Genomic DNA, 18,878 nt, shown 5'->3' with positions numbered 1-18,878 from the left:
TACCTGTCAATATGATTTTTTAATATTTATATTAATATTAATATTATTAATAATATTATTTATCCTTATGATAACATAAAAACAGCAGGATGTGTACAATAATTAAAGATATTGTAAGAATTACAGTTCTCCAGCATGGGTGTCTGTTAGTGAAGTAGTTTTCATTATTGTTTTTTTTCAATGAAAAACCACAAAATTAAAATAACGCAACGACCCAACATCAAGCCCCCCCTATAAAAACCAAAGGACCTCTAAGCACAAACTTAAATAGTAATGATAGAAGTGCTATGCAATAATGATTTGACTGTCAACAGCAGTTACCCCAAGCCTGTTCCCTATTTACAGTATAGACGTGAGTGACTGAAAAAACTCCATATGCATATGAATGAAAGTTCCAGTGATACCAGGGAAGCCAGGTATAGGCTCTTAATGCAGTGCTATCGTTTTTCTTCCCTACCTACACCAACCAGACATCTGTAAGAGGCCAGTAGAAACAGTTCTTAAGTCTAGTAGTGTGTGCTTTAACGGTACGGTACAGCTTGCAGAGCGTAGGGGAGCGAACATTTTGTGGCTGTGATGGTTGGGATTCTGAATGATGGATTGGGCTTTATTGTGACAACAGATTGTGTGAATCTCATCGATTGATAGTAAGTAACTTCCTGTAATCCTCTGTGCCATTGCCAGGATTTGTAGAGCGTCTTTGCTGTGTATGGTAGTATTGCTGTATCATACAGTGATGCCACTAGTGAAGAACCTTTTTCTGGTACTGTATTAAAGGTTTATGAGCAGCTGTTTCGGCATACTGCATTTTTTTAAGCACTGCAGAAAGCGGACTCACTGTTATGCCTTTTTCAGACCATATTACATGTTGTGAGACCAAGCCAAGTCCACTGACATCTGCAGTTCAGAAAACTGAAGCAGCTGACTGTTTTTACTGTTGTGTCCTTGATGCTGATTGGGGGCATGGCTTCCTCTCTGTCTCCTGAAGTACACAATGAATTATTTTGTCTTGTTGGCATTCAGGGCTAGGGTATTGTGAAGATAGCTGGTTAGATGCTCCACCTCACTCCTAAATCTGGACTCATCATTGTTACTGATCAGCCCGATAACCAAGGTGTCGTCTGCAAATTTGATAATATGGTTGCTGCTATAATTGGCTGTGCAGTTGTACAGTAAGTGAACAAGGAGTGCATTTGGGGAGCACCAGTGTTTAGGTTAGCTGTGGAGGAGATATCGTTGCCAATTTTGATCACCTGTGGTCTGCCCTTCAGGAAATCCAGTACCCATCTGCAGCGAAAGATGCGTAATATACAGTTTTAGGACCAGGTTGGCAGGAACAATTGTGTTGAAAGCCGAGGTGTAATCTATAAACAACATCCTAACATAGGTGCCCCACCTGTCCAGGGCGGCATGTAGTGCTACAGATATGGCTTCAATGACTGATTTATTTGAACGTTAGGCAAGCTGAAGTTGATCAAGGGTGTCTGGGATAGTGTGATTTATACATGACAATATAAGGCTTTTCATGACACTTCATGACCACTGAAGTTAGTTTGTTCAAACAAGTTACGGTGATCTTCTTGGGCAGTGGCACAATTGTGGTTTTCTTGTGAAGCAATCAGGGACATAGAGAGGGGTAAAAATGTCTGTATATACAGGAGATAACTAACCTGCACAGATTTTAAGGGCATGAGGGGAGACACCTCTGGACCAGATGTTTTGCGGGTTTTCACTCTACTAAGGGCTCTTCATACCTCATGTTTAGAGAGCTGTAACACAAAGTCCCCTAGTTCAGTAGGAGCTTTGATAGTGGGCTCGATGTTCTGAGCCTGAAAGCGGGACTAAAATGTGTTCAGCTCATTTATTAAGGATGCATCAATGGATGAAATCATAATAAGTTCCCGAAATTCTCTATGTAGGGAAAATGGGCGACATTTAATAGTGAGTTATTCCAGGTAAGAAGTGCAACATGTGTAGATAATTTCTACATCAGTGCACCAAAGGTTACTATTCATGAAACGCACTCCAACTCCTTTTTCCTTGCAGTATAATCAGTTATGCGGTACATTCTGTGTAGTGTGAATCCAAGAGTTTGTCCAGCAGTATCAGAAACAAGATGCAGCAGTGGAGTTCGTTAATCTTACTATCAACTGAGTACACATTTGCAAGCAGAATGTTGAGGAGTGGTGACCTCTGGCTTGGTGCCAGAGTCGCATTAACCCGCTGCTTCTCTTATCGTGCTTCCTCTTGCAAACCTGTCCCCATTTTCTCTGTGCTTCAGAAGAAAAGCCATATAGTTTTGTTTCCACTGAAGTCAGGTCCGAAGCTCTAAATCTCAGTTCCAAGAGTGTTTGTTGAGTGTAGGTGACGTATGCATGCATATCATTTACACAACAAATGAGATATGAAATTAAAATAAACATAAATGAGAGAGCAAAGCATTGCTATGGAATGGCACCATCTTGAAGATTTAAAATATTTGGTGAGGGCAAGGGATATTTTTTGTTCAGAATGATGAGTAAAGAAGCAAAACTGTTTTAAAAACAACTTAAGTCACATTTGTACATTGCCAAAAAACATGAAGGTGTGAACATGGTGCCCCCTGGACAAAGGATTAGGGATTAGCTTCATACAGGTATGATAGCTTCCATAAAGAGTCAAGTACTGTCTTTGAAGAAAAGTCAGGCAAAGTATTCTATACTTAGCATTTTTGGAAACCAGATTTGTAGTGTCCCAAATTTTGTCCTAGAGTATTTATTAATCTATAGAATTAAAATCCTTGTACTAAACACATATTATAGTAGCTACAACATTGTATGATGTCACTAACAGAAAAATACAGAGGAATCTGTTCTGTTTTGCAAATACAGACAAGCAAGTAATACTTTGGGTGTGTAGACAAGCTGCTGCTCAGGAACTGGCATATTTGGAATGGATATGTACGGTAAGTAAAAAAAAGAAAGAAGAGCCAGGTAGCTCACAATGGTATTGCAAGTCTTAAAATGAACAAAGCAAAGATAATCTTCATTAAAATGATTTATGTGGAAGTTACAGTATTTGTCATTTCCTGTTGTATGGGTGTCTTTCTGATGTCTCATACAGTATAATGCATGTACTGTGTATTTGTCGGTGGGATTGGATCTTTACTACTACCTCTTTGGCCTTTTGATGTTTATAAAATACAGAACAGATAGACTCTGACTTGCTCAAAGTTCAGTGTGTTTTGGATTTCAGGGTCTTTTAGTGTGTTACCCTTAGTAAAATAAAAACAGCTGGATGTCTGTCTGTTTACTGTAATGGAATGCTGGATCAGTGCATCAGTGCTGGATCAGCATCATTAAAGTGTAATGGAAAGGAACACTGAAGCATACAGTATATGACTGAATATGACAACTGTAAAGGATTTATTGAGTTAAAAGCAAAATCATTGGCACGTTGAAGAACAGATATAAGAAGGGTTGCAAATGGGATTCGGCCTGTAAGACCCATTAGTAAGCAGGTAATTCACCCGAAGATTTTATCCAGCTGTTTCTTGAAGAAAGCCAATATTCGTCAACATGGTTGAGTAGCTTGTTCTATTCTCCTACTGATCTTTGGGTAAGGAAGTGCCTTCTTTTCTTGGTTTTAATTTAACTTTTTTTACATGGTGTCCACTTGTGTGCCCCAGTTCATGTGTACTGTTCATTCTGAAATTCACTGTGTTAACTTTGTAAATGCCTTAGCATTGGCACCACTGCAACTTCATCTCTTCTTTTCAATTTTACTCTGATTAATTCTTAACTGAATCAACAATATAAGTAGCAATTCATTAAATTAAATGTTGTCTACCATGATAGGCTCCTGCGACCCTGTATTGGATAAATTGGCTAGAAAATGGATGGATGGAATTTTTTTGGGACAATTTTCAATCTGTTTTCAAATCATTCCAGACACAACACCATTTCTCCTTCAGTGTAAAATATTCTTATGAGGATTTATTTAACATTTTTTTCTAATGCAAATTATCGAAATTTTAAATTATTTATTCAGGCTAGTATTATGTGTCTTGCGTTTGGGTATTATTTGGATTAGTAATTAATGACACACCCATATTTTAGCTTATAATGTGATGCAATATTAGTAATATGTTGTCCTAAATAGTTTTATGATATAATAACATATGATATAATAGTTACTGATATATGGGGATCAATTATAAACTGAATTGCCTATTATGATTACTATCACTAGTTATTAAGCATGTGATCATAAGTGACCTATAAATCTCACATAATCTGATTTTCTATGTGTAAACTGTGATTTCTGAAGGCCAGTGGTGATTATCACAGCTTTAATCCATCAAAAGATCTAAAGGACTACACTAGAGCTGAAGATATCTTTGTTGATTCCCTAAGACCTAGAAAAAATACTTTATATATAATTCTTCTCTAGAATGCCATTCAGAAATTATATAACAGATCAGAGCATTTGAAAGTCTGTAACACTGTTTGTTTATGGTTAGTTTGTTTCATTTTTTTTAAATAATGATTTTGAACTGAATTCAGGCAAAGCAATTTTATGATGACCTATACACTTTTGTAATTTGCATAGTCAAATGTAGCCTATTAATGGAAAACATTAGCTTCATTAATGGAGTTAGCTAATTTAATAATTTATGATATGCTTATGTAGAAAGGACTTTATTCACATGCAGTGGGTTTGGGTTTAGAAGCGTCTTTTTTGATCAGCTAATTGAAGAAATCCAGCTGCACTGCAAATTCTCAGGAGATAGCTGAGTTTGGCTGATTAAGTTCTCTGTGTCATTACTGTACCTTTGCATCAAGGGTCAAGTGGAATATTTTCACAGTTTAGTGATTTATGTTTATATAGAGATTGTAGAAGTCCAGGAGTACTTACGTTTACAGGATGAAAGCGCTGTCCTTTTCAGTTAAAAGACTTGATCCTATATGACTGGCCTTAAAAAATGGCGAAAAATTGAGATATTGGTTAATTTTTCCCCTTAACCCACTTGCATTATTTAAAACACTTCTTAAATACATTTTGTCTGCCAAATATGTGATTTTAACAGCTGTCATAATGCCATGATATTGGTATCTATTCATTTAATTCCATAAAGTCTATAATTCCCATGCTATTTCTGGCCCCTGTCCACATGTCTTTTCGGCTACAGGCCAAATCATCACTCAGTCTGCCAATATGGCAGAGGGTCTGTAGCTAAGTGGAGTTCATGCAGGGGTTAGAACATCAGAAAGAGGAATTTTAGGGCATAGTGTGCCCATTAATGTAATTTATAGTGCTGTTCATTCTGTCTTTTGGTGCCTTGCCTTCTGTGTTTTCATAAGGAAATAACATGAAAGGCTGAAAAATACTAAAAAGTCACAAGTTAATTGTTATGCCATAAATGAAGGCATGGGTATTCAAGCAGTGTGATACAGTGTCAAAGAACTTAGATTGAAGCTTTGGAGCTGGTAAAGCCTCTTGCAGGCTTCTGAATGGGTAATGCAGGGAGAAGTAACAGGAAAGCATGAGCTCATCCCCTTCTCATATATGGGGTTGGTATTGAGTTCCTTGTTACAAGTTGCAGTGCTTGTCTCCCATGCCACTATAAAGGCAACTCTCCTGTTGTATTTTATACCAGAAATAAACTATTTAAATAAGTAACCCTGTGTGGGTTAACCCTAGGCACATGACTATTGCATGCAACATACCGTATAGAAACTACTATTGGCTGAGAATCACCAGGACAGGGTTATACAGGCAAAGCCAACTTTTGGTCCTGCAGAAATGCAATATGAGGATGGCAGACTGGCAGTGCTCTGCCAAGACTTTGAACAGCTGTTTGCTTGCCTGGTCTGCCCATTTCTATTCTGTCTTGATGTAATGCGACATTTGTTTTAAGCACTTCACTACACTGCCAATTTAATGTAAGTGCAAAGTTCCAATTTCTAAACTATTGCAGTGAATATTGTTTTATGAGTCACTTTTTGACTTTTCACCCATTAAACAACATATGTTCTGGTTTGCCCACATACAAACAGAAGAAAGGTTACCAATGAAAGGCGGCCTATTCAGCCTGTCTAGTCCCTTTGCTATTTTTACTGGTTAATTGATCCAAGGAAACCAGAATGGTTCAGTTCCTTTAGTCTGTCAGGTAGAACATTCTCTTAAGCCCTGTAGTGTATCTGGTTGCTCTTATCTGGCTAGAGCAACCATAGCAGCAATATATTTCCTATAACATGAATATAACATACTGTAAATCCTTAAAAACTTTTCATGAGTAGGCTTTCAACATTTCTAATTTTGTATTTATTGTTTTTATTAACCAAATGTAATACCCTACACTTGCCAAGTGTCATTTGACAGGTGTTTCCCTGGTATTTGGCTTTTATCTAAATCTTTTTGAATTGTATTACTTATTTATCCTCTTGATGTGGTATTCTCTACCAACATGAATAGTTTACTAACTACTCTGGAATCTACTGTAGATCATTGAAAACAACTAAGAAGTGCAGTGGTGCTGATACAGATCCCTGTGGTACTCCGCTAATTCCATCACCTCACTTTGATCTTTACCCCCTTATCTATGCCCTGTGTTTTCTATTTAATAACCAGATTCTCAATCCAGAGTTTCATCTTTTCTTGAATGCCTTTGGCCTGCAGTTAATCTTTTATGGGAAGCTTTATCAAAAGCCTACTGAAAAAACTAAATATGCCATACTGTATATCATACATGCTATAATATGCCATATTTTATGTCCTAACAATGAGTGTTGTTTCGGCTGTGTGATGATGACTGAAAGCTTGCACGTTTCCCAAGGCAAACATTCTAGCCTTCAGAACACCTGGGGCACAATAGTGTGTGTGGTATCCTACTAGAGCCCCTGGAAAGTTATTCTCTTTATGTTCTAATTCAAAGCTTGAAATTTGAGAAATGTTCTATGAAGCCATTGCTTTTAGAAGAAGTGTAATGAATATTAAAACATGCTTCCCATTATCTCTACACATGGGCTAGGAGAAGCATAGCTATGCCTTGCCACCACTTGTGACAGGAGCATTATCTGATTTCAGAAGCTAACTTCTAAAGAAAATGAGATTGCTACTGTATGTGGTGTTGGTGGATCAGAAGGTTGTGCTCTTCCCTTTGGAACACAATTTGCAAATCAATGCCTCAATGTGGTGACTGGAGATACTGTGCTGTATGAGTTGCTGTCCATTGGTTAACCCATTAAATCAAGGTACCGAATAGCTGGAGTTTAAACATTCCACAGGCACTATTTCTAACCCCTGTCGCCTTAGTTAAATTGTATTCGGGGATAATTCAATGTAGCCTTCCTAAAGTTTCCCCTTAATTTAATTGGGGAAGCAATTTCTCACTTCTTTACCCAATCTGTTGTCTATTGGAGTTTAGGATTCACGGTAGCTTTCACAGATCAACTAGTTGAGTGCTCCATTTCAGTGGTAGATGAAGTAGGTCCCTACATATGTGCAGTATAAAGAACTAATGAATCGGTCAGGATGAAACATCTCTCTAAATGCTTTTACAGTAAGTAAATGTGCTATGTCTGTAGTGAAACCACAGATGGGAAACCAATACATACAGTTGCTTTTATTACACTTTGTTTTTTCTACATATCAGAGTAAATACACAATATACAGCAAAAAGTTGTCTATTTATGTAAATGCATTAGCAAGTGCAATTGTCCAAAAAGGCAAGACTACGACCCATTCTATGGAAAACAGTAAAAGGTAAAGATAATTCTTTATGCTATTAGAGAAATATTGCTGCAGTGCGTCTTGGATGCTGCTGAAGTCCCAGGATGCCTTCCTTAGAAACTGAATGATCCTCATTAAGTCAGTGTAGGTGATGCCTGTAGCAGTGGGACATTCTCCTGTATGGCAGATCAAAGTCTTAGAGGGGGTTTACACTTGGCAATTACTGCTACAGAAACAATTATTGTTAACAATAAATGTTCACATAGGCCAACTACCTGTTCTGTAATGGTGAGCAAGAATGCTGGCAATGCTGCCAAAAGCATCTGGTTTTGTTATATTTATTAGGTAGATATTTAAATTTAAAGAGCACTGTGGGGTTTTAATACTACCCAAATAGTGTTATGGAGCTGCAGAAAATAAGTGATGAACCTTTGTATATTTAACTAGACGTTCTTGATTACTACTAGCAGGGATAAATGAGTTTTCAATGCATAGAAGCTCTTGTTAGCAAGGAAGCATATATTAATAAAAAGAGTACTTATTATATTCCAGAAACTTGGGAACAAGCTTGTTTCATTAATTGGGAAGGATACATTTGCCTTTTGAGTAGGCAGAATCCTATCTTTTGTTTCTGCCTTCAGACTCATGGTAAACCATACAGATGTTCTCCAACTTACCACTAAATGAAAGAGAGGGAAGGTCAGTTCTGCATAATTATATATGCCTTATGCTTTTAGAGATCTGAAAAACATTCAAAGCTCTTCAACTCATCTTTAATAGGTCTAATTGAAAATTAGACATTTTCTTGTGAATGCAATGAAATACATTAACATGTGATGATCTCACTTTATTCTAATGCACCAAATACACCACTTACCTTTTCTGACTTGTAACTGGTATATTAAGTCTGTTGTTGCTGCGAAGCGGTTTATTTCAATACTTTGGATGATACAGAGATAATTATTTTGATATACTGTAAGGAGAGATTTTAAATGCTAAGTATTTTTAAATACACACAAACCTCCTGTTTCCATGAAACCTGTATACATTTTAGTGGTGTTACTCATTTGACTTTTATTTAAGATAATAAGAATCAATAAGAAATGACTTCTTATTAAAAATAATAATAAATTATATACAAGTATACAACAAAATGTGCCTATTATGATACATTATACTAGGTTTTTTCAACCGTTCCATCACAGCAGAGTTGTGTCATCCATCCTTTTCTTATTTGCTTATCCCCCATCCATTATGGAGGACGCTGAAACCTATCCCAGCAAGCAATGTGCGCAAAGTGGTATATGCTGTGGGCCAGTCCATCATAGGGCACACACAGACACTGACACACACTTGCACTAAGGCCAGTTTTCCCCAGAAGCCAGTTAACCTCCCTGTTTGCCTTTGGATTTTGAGAGGAAACCCACGCGAACATGGGAACGACATACAAACTCCACGCAGCACCCCAGCGCTGCAAGGCAGCAATGCTAATCACTGCGTCACTGGTTTGTGGAATAACCAAAGTCATGTTTGACAGAGGCCACACAACGTGAGACAGAGGCCACATACTAAGACTGTTCATGTGGGAATTTCCAATGGTACGAATTAAGTTTTTAAAGTTGGACAGATACACTTAACAGAAACAGTTAAGTTGAGCAGTTGAGCAACAGGTCACTGTTTCAAGGTTACCTGTTCCTGCCAGGATAAGGTGACTATGTATAAACTCAAATGGAACATTGAAATATAACTATGAATTACATTATATTACAAAGCATACTTAATACATTTTATCCATTATAGCATAGTGATTGAGTAATTATATAACAGTCATATTAGTAGTAATGTGCTCAGACCATGTACTGTATAGTATGTGTGAGTTCGGAAGGGGGTTGGGATGCTGCAAAATTTTTTAATTTATATAAGTGCCATAGGATGGAAAGGGTTGAGAGACACTACAGTATACTGAGTTACTTGAATCAGTATTTTTATGATGCACAACATGCTAGGAAAAAGTTCTGTTTTGTATCGTGAATGTGTTGCAACCTCCTGTACTGGCCTTTGGTTGATCAAAAGTCAATAAAAACTTTTTAGCATTTTTTATTTCAGGGATATTTGACAGTTTGGGGGAAAAAAGCAATTAAGAAAAGGAAGTTGTGTTAATACCGTGAAGGAGTACACAAAGATCAAAAGAGTGATGCAGTGCTCCCTAGCTTTGTTCTTTCAAATCTCAAAATCCTTCAGCTGTCCTTTACTGAACAGGAAACGGTAAGCCAGGCTTTCTTTTAAATACGATAAGGCAATTTAGGCCATTCTGTACTTCAGACTTCTGACTAAATCGGTTACTAAAATATGTTCCATTTAATCTTTATTATAATTTTCTTTATTCTGTTACTTAAGCATTGGTTTCCTACTCTGTTTAAGTACTAAGCATATTATGGTATTAGGAAAATGCCGTACAAGGGGAGATATGGAAGCAGGCTCCATGGCAGAGATTTCACAGAGCTGTATCTGTGGAGATCACTGCATTGTGTGTCTGCTTGGCATGAGACTCCTTATTCCTTTATAAACTGCTATCTTTCCAGTCACGCCTGTGTTCATGTCTCAGCAACATGCTCTGCTGATTGCCTTGGAAAGGGCAGCTCTGTAACTGTTCAGCTAACCTTTCCATTTATTTTCTCTGGCGGATTGTGAAACAAGACCATATGCAACACAGGCTAAATTGTGGGGGAAAAAAAATTGCGGGCTTGTTAAAATTTAATTTCTGCAGTTGCGCAAATGTACTTGTGTAACAATATTTTCCCCCGTTTTCCCCACTGAAATTGAGCATCCTTTGCAATTCTGAATTGTATATATTGTATATATTAATTCCTCTAGGTAGGGATATCTTTCTTGCAAAGATAAGTGAGCTCATCTCTTGGAGTGGGGGGGGTTGCTGGAAAATGCAGTATATTGTGGTGGCTTCCAGCTGGTAACCTCCATGCCTTGATAAACTGGCTTCACAGTGGGAAAGCGAGTGAAGGCTGTGGTGTGTTCATGTGTGTTTGGAAATAAAATCAAAACTCGTCCTCCTCGGGCATTTGATAAAGATGCATCAAGTGTGCACATTCTTGTGTCTAGTAAACAGCGGCAGATATCACTGTAAGAATTCTGACACACTTCATTTCTGGAGGTTTATATGTATACTACCACCTGTCTGGAATTTCCTTACAGTTTCCCACTGAACCTGGGGGGTGGTTATTTAAGTAACATTTTGTTTGTAGTAAAATAAAAACTGAATGCATAATACATGGGGATTTTTTTTTTAATTTCACGTTGCCTGTTGGCAGCATGGTAGTGCATTGGTTAGCATTGCTACCTTGCAGGACTGGGGGCCCTGGGTTCAATTCCTGGCCTCGGGTGCTATCTTTCTGTGGTTTTCATGTTCTACTCTGTGTGCCCTGTGGTGGACCCATCCTTGGTCTGGCTCCCCCGCAACCCTGTATTGGATAAAGCAGATAGAAAATGGATAGGTGGAAGTTGCCAGTTATTATTCTATTTTATGCATTCCCAGTTTGGAGTTATTAATCAGCTCCACTCTGTTGCAGCCTCTGTCCACAACACCTCATTGGAATCTGGGTAGGCAATAAAAGAGCCCTTTCAGAGGCAGCTGTATACGAACTATAGGGTTCACTCCACATCAGTGACTTGGGGGTCCTGATGTATTTAAAAGCATGAGAAACATAGTTAATCAACGGAAAAGGGGCTTTAATTTTGATATAGTTATAAAATATAATTGTGATGGTACATATTTGCTGCAGAAAGTAAGGACACTTGTCTGTCTCCGTTTTTGAAGTTCTATAGATTTTGTTTCCTATGAAATTGTTTTTTAACTTAAAAACTGTTTCATAACTAACAAATGTACACTTTGGTATACCTGTTCACGAAATCTCATTATCAAACAACTGCATCTTTCTGGGATAAAGGATGGCTGTGACAGTAACAAAAATCAGTCTTTGATTTCTTGTTGACAAAATACTTTTATGTAAAGGTTTGAAGTGTTTTTGCACTATGTGCCTCAATTTCTTAATTTTTGGTTGAGCACCTCCATTGTTTGCATTTAATTGTGTTCAAATAAATAGCACCCTGTTTTTTTATTTCTCAAAGTGTCAGGTAGAGAGTGATTAATTCCATGTTTGTTTTCTTTCACAATAAAAAGATGCTGGATGTATAGTGTTAACACTTTAAAGCATTGTAAATTGTGTCTTTTTTGGCACATAGGCATCTGGTTTGAAGATCCTCCAAATTGTAATTATTCTGCATACTACGTACTACATAAATACTTGCTTTAAAAAGAAAAGATTAAGCAAGTGATAGATTTATGCAATTAGGAGCTATTTTTTGCATTATGAACTGTCAAATTAAAGATTAAGCAAGCGATAGATTTATCCAATTAATTCAATTAGAAGCTATTTTTGTCTTATAAGCTGTTTGTATTTTCTAAAGTGACATATTACTGTAAAGAAGCTGCAGTCACCTTAAGAAACATTTTGCTGATTTTTAAAGTATGTTAGTTCAGGTTTTCTTTATAAATAGAAGTTGTGCTCAATTGTTAAGTTTTTTAGAAGGCACAAGTATGAGATTTCTATGATTTCTAAGAAGTAACATTTTAAAAGAAAAAAGAACACAAAATTGACTTTAATTTCAACCAAAATTCCTGACTGCAGAGACATTAACAGACAAGAATATTACAGCACTCCCATGTATCACTTTACTTTAATAGCCTGAAACGCTGAATTCCATGGTTACCTAGCAACTGCAGCACACAGGGCTTTGCGGGGTCGGAAAGACCTAAGAGAAACTCATAAACTACATTAGAATATTAAACTTTACATCATCATGACAAAAGGTAAATATTTGTCCCGTGCAATTGCGAGCCAATTCTCTTTACATCTTTCATACATTCCTGTTGTCAAGCACACTTTTAAATGGCTGTATGCATAAATAAATAAATGACAGCAGAATTATGAGGTGTATTCTAATTACAGTTTGTGATAACCAAAATGTTCCAACTTTTCTGCTTGTCATTCCTATAGTATAGTTAGTTATACCAAGAGTTAGTTAAGCCAAGAATAACTTGTAAAACATACTTACTGTAAATGTTAAAAACACAGGATTTTAAAGACAGTATTTGTGAAATAGTTTCTTTTGACACTTTGTCTTGATGATTGATCTAAATGCTTTAAAACTATAGTAGTTACTATAGTAGCTACTATAACTACTATAGTAGTTTGAAATTGTTCAAACAGGGGTCTTTAAGTCTTGGCCTGGGAAGACCAGCATGTCTGCAGGTTTTTTCAGAATGTGTTTTTAATATCTTATTTAGATCAATTCTGCCAACGTTTCAGAAACCTAAAAAAACTTTGCAGCTGTAGACCTTAGAGGGCTTAAATGTAAAAAAGTTAAATTAAATTAAATTGTCAATTGTAATTTAAAAAAAATAAGAAACATATATTAATTTATGCCATAAACCTAATGGAAGTGTGTGCTTTCAATATCAATGTGCGCACAAATGAGCAAAAGTACATCTTTGTACAGTATGTTTTCTTCTTTTTCATTTTTGTCCACTTTTGTCCAAGTTTTCCTTGGAAAGTTTTGTACATTACAATATAAAAATGTTTAATTAAAAGGTAAAATTGAGCACTCTTTAAAGAGTACATTTGATTTAATTTGAATTAGAAGCCATGAAATAGCTTTGTAAAGCCTTACAGCTTTTTACATAAACAGCAAAGATAGTTAATGTAAAAATAATCTTTTTGTAGACTGAACTTATTTTCCTGGGTTTTAGGAAACTTTTTCTTCATTGACTCCATCCAATTTTACAAAGAAAGTAGAAATTAAATTATTTTGAAATCAAATGCATTTTCAATAAATGCTAATTACAACAAATTTTAATTTATCCACTGCATCTTTACTTTGGAAATGTTTAGTGAGAGAATGAAAAAAAAGTGAATTTAAGAAAGTGCTATCTACAATTTAAGATTTATTAAAAACAGCACATCAAATCAGCTCTCAAAAACAGAACTACAAATAAGCAATCATTCGATTTTTGGTTGGTGTTTTCAAAAAGGGGCTTAAAATCAATCGGTCAATTCATTTTATGTGGAAAAATTAAATATAATGTACCCTGAAAGAGAAGAATCCTTCACATAACCCTTTTTTCCATGTTATGTTCAATGATTCTAGTCCTATGTAGAACTTTTAGATGTTTTTCTCTTGAATGCTTAATTGGAATACATGCCAACACATAGAGGAACATCAAATGAACTCCAGCCAATTCTTCTAAACATTTCTTTCGGATCTATCAAGTTGTGCATACAAGCACACACAACTTACAGCTGATTGTATTACCATTCCTGCAGTTTATCAATGAGAGAATCCTCAGAAATTTGACTGTGTAGACTGTTTCAGACCCCTGCCTCTTCATTAAAATCAATGGAGTTCTTTTTTAATTCCTAAATTTACATTGTCTTAATTTCCACCAGTTCTGAATTGCTTCCTTCACTTATAGTCCTGAAATTATTATCTTCATTAACTTTGTGTATACCTTTCAAGATTTGATCAACTTTAATGTTCCCTTCCAATCTAAATGTATTCAGTTCCTTTAACCTGCTTATTTAGGGTATCCTTTAGAGTGCAAGATTTGATCCTGCTGCTTTTAAGAACTGATTCTCTACTTCTTGTAGAGTTGGACACAAAATTATAATAAGTGATTAGGTTAGATTTAAAGAAATTCAGTGGTGGTGCAGTGTGAATACAGTAGGCTCTCGATATTTGCGAGGGTTCGGTGAAGAGGAACATTGCCAATAGCCAACTTTGTGTATCACCAATGTCCTACAGTAAAAAGAATGTATTGTTAAAAGACATACAGTAAGTAACTCTCCCTTATACTGTATGATAATTCAGGCACTAGTGAATTGGCTTAAAGTTAATTAAATAACATGGATCAATTAAAACAAACTTATATTAATTAGCTAAAATAAACAACATGAGTCACTCCTCTGCGTCCGGCAGATGTCTGCACTTTCTCGCTCTGCCTCCATTATTAACACATCCCACGGTAATGAAAAGGGCAATAGGACTGTCAGTGAGCCTGCAAAGTCTCTTCCAGCCTGTTATTCCCCATGCAGCGGACACAGAAACTGGGAGTGTTTGTTACAATACAACAAGACCTTGTTGAGATATGGATGCTGGGTAATGGGTATTTGGGCAGGAGGCAAGGAGAGGCTTACACTCTAACTTAAAAGAAACACGAATTTAAAAGAACAACCTTCATTTTGGTTTCATCCTGCTCTGCTCTTCTTCCATACAACACCACATTAGACAGACTTAATGGTGAATAAGCAAATTCAGGAATGTTGAATTTGCAGACTCTGCTGTGCATTCCTTTTAAGTTGAAGATTAAAATGTCTTGGCAAAATGTAAATCTTATGGACCCCAAACATAAGTTTTGATCTGAGAAATGTAACTGAAATGTATCTTTTTTGGGGTTTTGATATGTGAAATTTGGATGTATTTTAGGGTAGTATTTAAAAGTGTGAGCTTCTCATATTTCAGATTGTAATGGAATATGGCTATACTGATATAGGGATCTCTCATCTGTATTTTATCAAACCAGTATTTTATTGTATACGTTGGAACATTGATGAATTATCTTTTGCATGTCATTATATGTTATAGTGGGAATCAAAACGAATTGCCTAAAATGACTGTGATTTGTCATTAAAAAAATAACTAGAGCTGTGATATAAGAAGTAAAATTAGAATAAGAAGGATGTATCTACTTCTAGGTCTATGATTTCACACATTCTGTGCCATCATTTTGTTTGAAATAATTTGTTTGTGTTTGGTTTAGCATGTTGGTTGAAAGAGTGTACAATGTAGATTAAACGAATGCTGCTGGTGTTCATTATAAAGTGCTGTATTCATACCTGAAGGTAGAGCTTATCAGCCATTTTCTTTTATAGTTCTGTTGCCAGGTGATTCATTTACTGTACATTTATCATTTATATGTGGTTTATGACATTTCTTTTCCATATGACAGTGTTGATTAGAAGACCATATAGTGTACTGTATATGCACTAATATATTATAGATGCAATCCAAGAACACATTGACCTTAAATGCAACATTGTATTTTAGTTAGAGACAAAGCCCAAGTTTTGCTTTATTTGAAAATCAACCTGTGTGAAAACTACACTTTCTTGATAATTAACCCTGCATGTTTGATTGCGGTATACTGTACACTCTGATTTCACTACTTCACTTCAATCAGTCTTGGGACACCAGGCTATATGTATGCAAACAATGTAGTCATTGCATACAACTTGCATCCAGTTTTGTTTCTAACTCTTCTCTTAATTATAGGCATGACTTCATGGCTTTTAATAGTTTGCCTTTGTAAAACAGTATTTTCTGAAGGTGAATGCTCCCTCTGCCATCCTCTTCGGGTAACCTTATCTGTTTGAAAGGCTATACTTGGGCTATGAGCACACATTAATCAGGTTTCAAAGTTTATGTAAGGCAAGCTGCAATCTATGCGGCGCATTCATTACTCAGAACATCTGTTGAAAAGTCCTGGCTTTTAATCAACCAATCATCACCAGGCCCTTTGCAATTAAAGGCCAACTCTAAAATCAACTGGCAGATAGTCAGTGCTTTATATTAAGCTGTCTGCTAGCAGCTGTCTTTGTTAAGTAGAGGGGAACAGAGAAGGGGGGGCTTATGAAACACCTGTCAGTTTCAAGATGTTTGGGAATAAGGCAATATGAGACAACAACACTTAAGCTTTTGTCTGTATAAAAAATAAAATCAGTTTCTTAGCAATTTGCCTTAAACCCTCCCTCCTGTAAAGCAAAAATAATTATTATCCAGGTATGCTATTGCTTTATTTTTCCTGTACAAAAAATTCTAATTCATAACCTGTTAATTTTAGAACGTCTTTGAAATACTGAAGAAACCTGTTGATTAAAATAAGGTTCTGTTAATGTATGTACAGGCATTCAATTTGTCTTCCCTTCTTGAAAGTACGGTATGTGCTGTATAATAGTTTTACCTACTGGATTCAGGTTATTGTTTTTTTTTTCTTTGTCTCTCGAAAAATTGAGGAGGTGCTGCAAGCTGTCAGTAGTAAGTATAGTGCCAGTATAAAATGTATTCACAGATTGAGATAAATGTTAACATGTTCTTTGGAGATAATGCAAATATAGTATATAACATTTGCAGCACGTAAAATGATTTGAGTACCAAACAACTATGCAAAACGTTAGTTACATACCTTAAATCTGTTATTTAAAAGGAGGGAACTTTTTCTGTTTGCTGCAACATTGTTGTTTGCTAAAGGAAGCCAAGGAAGTCTGCTCACTAAGTTGAACAGCTCTTGCAAAATGGCATACAGTAACTTTGGTGTAGCTGCACTTAATGTAACATAGAACAGTGATTAAAAATATTTCTCAGAATTACATTTCATAGGCTGTTTCAATTCCATTTCTTGCATATCATGTTGTGGAAAGTTCAGCACGCAAAACATTAGCATATCATGAATAATGGTACTGTATGTTAGAAGTTGTATTAGAGTGAAGCGATACTGTTAATTATTTAGTTGAATGAGTAATTACTGTACCTGAAGAGACATTGTTTATGGAAATGTTTAAAATGTTCAGAATCTCATGTGTTTAGATTAATTTTCTACTGGTAAATTCTTCTTTTTAAAAAGTTCAGATTATCTTTATTCTATTACAAACATTTTTAATTAAAGTTCATGTACTGTAGAGTAGAGAGTTGCACCTAATATTTTATTTGTTTTCCTTCATTGAATCAACAGAGGAATGCATTCCTCTGCAGAGCTTGGACGTTAAACATCAAGAAGTAGAGGGGAAGTTAATGCTGGGGAGAGTGCAAAAAGGATAAATACTGATAATAGCTTGTAAAAAAACCTATGTTATAAAGCTATTAGTAATTGCTTTTTCACAATTTCATTGTTCAACGATAATACACTTATTCTTATGAGTATTTCCCTATTACATCTGCCAATTATAGCTTTCTGAAGTCCCCCACTGGGTCTGTTTAAAATTAAATAGAAATATTCAGGAAACTAGTATATAATCGCCTTTCTTAAAGAAGCTTAGTTAAAAACATGTGGTAAAACCTGATGTAGTAATTTAAAATGTTAAGACCGCATTTCAAACCTGCGCTATCCAATGGAAGCCTGTCTTTAAGTACAGCACTTCAGATGTGATTAATTAGACCCTGAGTTAAACATTCTTCATTGTTTCTTTAACTTACTATGCATGTTAAAAAGCATTAATTTTTCAAGCAGTATAAAAACATTTTTGAACTCTTTCTTTCACAATAGTTAATAAAAGTTACAAATAGGAGGTCTTTACTGTTGGGCACCTGTCTTTTATGACATATTTCATTGAAAACACATATTTCCTTGACATTTACCAGCTTGGAAATGGTAAAATAAGATACTAAAGTGACTATTCTTTAGGGTTAAATGTACAATAGATGTGCTTTTGAAGGTGGTTGCGTTCTCATTTGCATTGTGACAAGATGATCGAATTGCCAAAAAAAATATTTAAAAAAGAAGTTTGATCTTGTATACTGATGTACTCGGACACAATTGTGATTTTCCCTCATGTTTGCATTTTTTTAAAGAATCCAAATCCTGTAACTTCTTAACCCTTTCTGTTCTTAAGTGTGAAATGTTATGAAGTTTTGTTCTTGTTTTGTTGTCACAAATGGTAAGTAGATAATTCAGCAAAATACAGATGTGCTGATTTTTAACCTACAAAGGGGGAGAGGTGTAGAAAATAACATGTCTTGCATATAAATTTAAAGATGGGTATTTGCAATATATATTGTTTTTTTTATTTAGGAGTATTTTTACAGATTTTCTAAACTATCCATACAAATTTCTGTGTCTTATTTCGTCATTTTGTGACCTTTGTAATGCTCACCCTTAAAGTCACTTTAACAGCATCCTTGTGATAAATATTACATTTATTTATTGGGACTCAGTAATCTGTACATTGTTGTTGTGTGTCCCCTTTTGCAATGCCTTAGTATGCAGCATTTGTCTGTGGTGTGTTGAATGTCCTCAGTGAGTTCAGCGAACTGTTAATGAG

At 35.7% G+C, this 18,878-nt stretch overlaps 1 protein-coding gene across 1 annotated transcript in view; it reads left to right on the top strand.

Moving 5' to 3' along the window:
- Nucleotides 1–18,878, top strand: part of LOC148830688 (1,4-alpha-glucan-branching enzyme-like) — a 371,399-nt gene that overhangs the window by 29,691 nt on the left and 322,830 nt on the right. The window lies entirely within an intron of this gene.

This window comes from Atractosteus spatula, chromosome 7 (assembly GCF_055471065.1).
Source record: "Atractosteus spatula isolate fAtrSpa1 chromosome 7, fAtrSpa1.hap1, whole genome shotgun sequence".
NCBI lineage: Eukaryota > Metazoa > Chordata > Actinopteri > Semionotiformes > Lepisosteidae > Atractosteus > Atractosteus spatula.
Note: the sequence above shows the minus strand (reverse complement) of the source record. Positions and strands in the feature narration are given on the sequence as shown.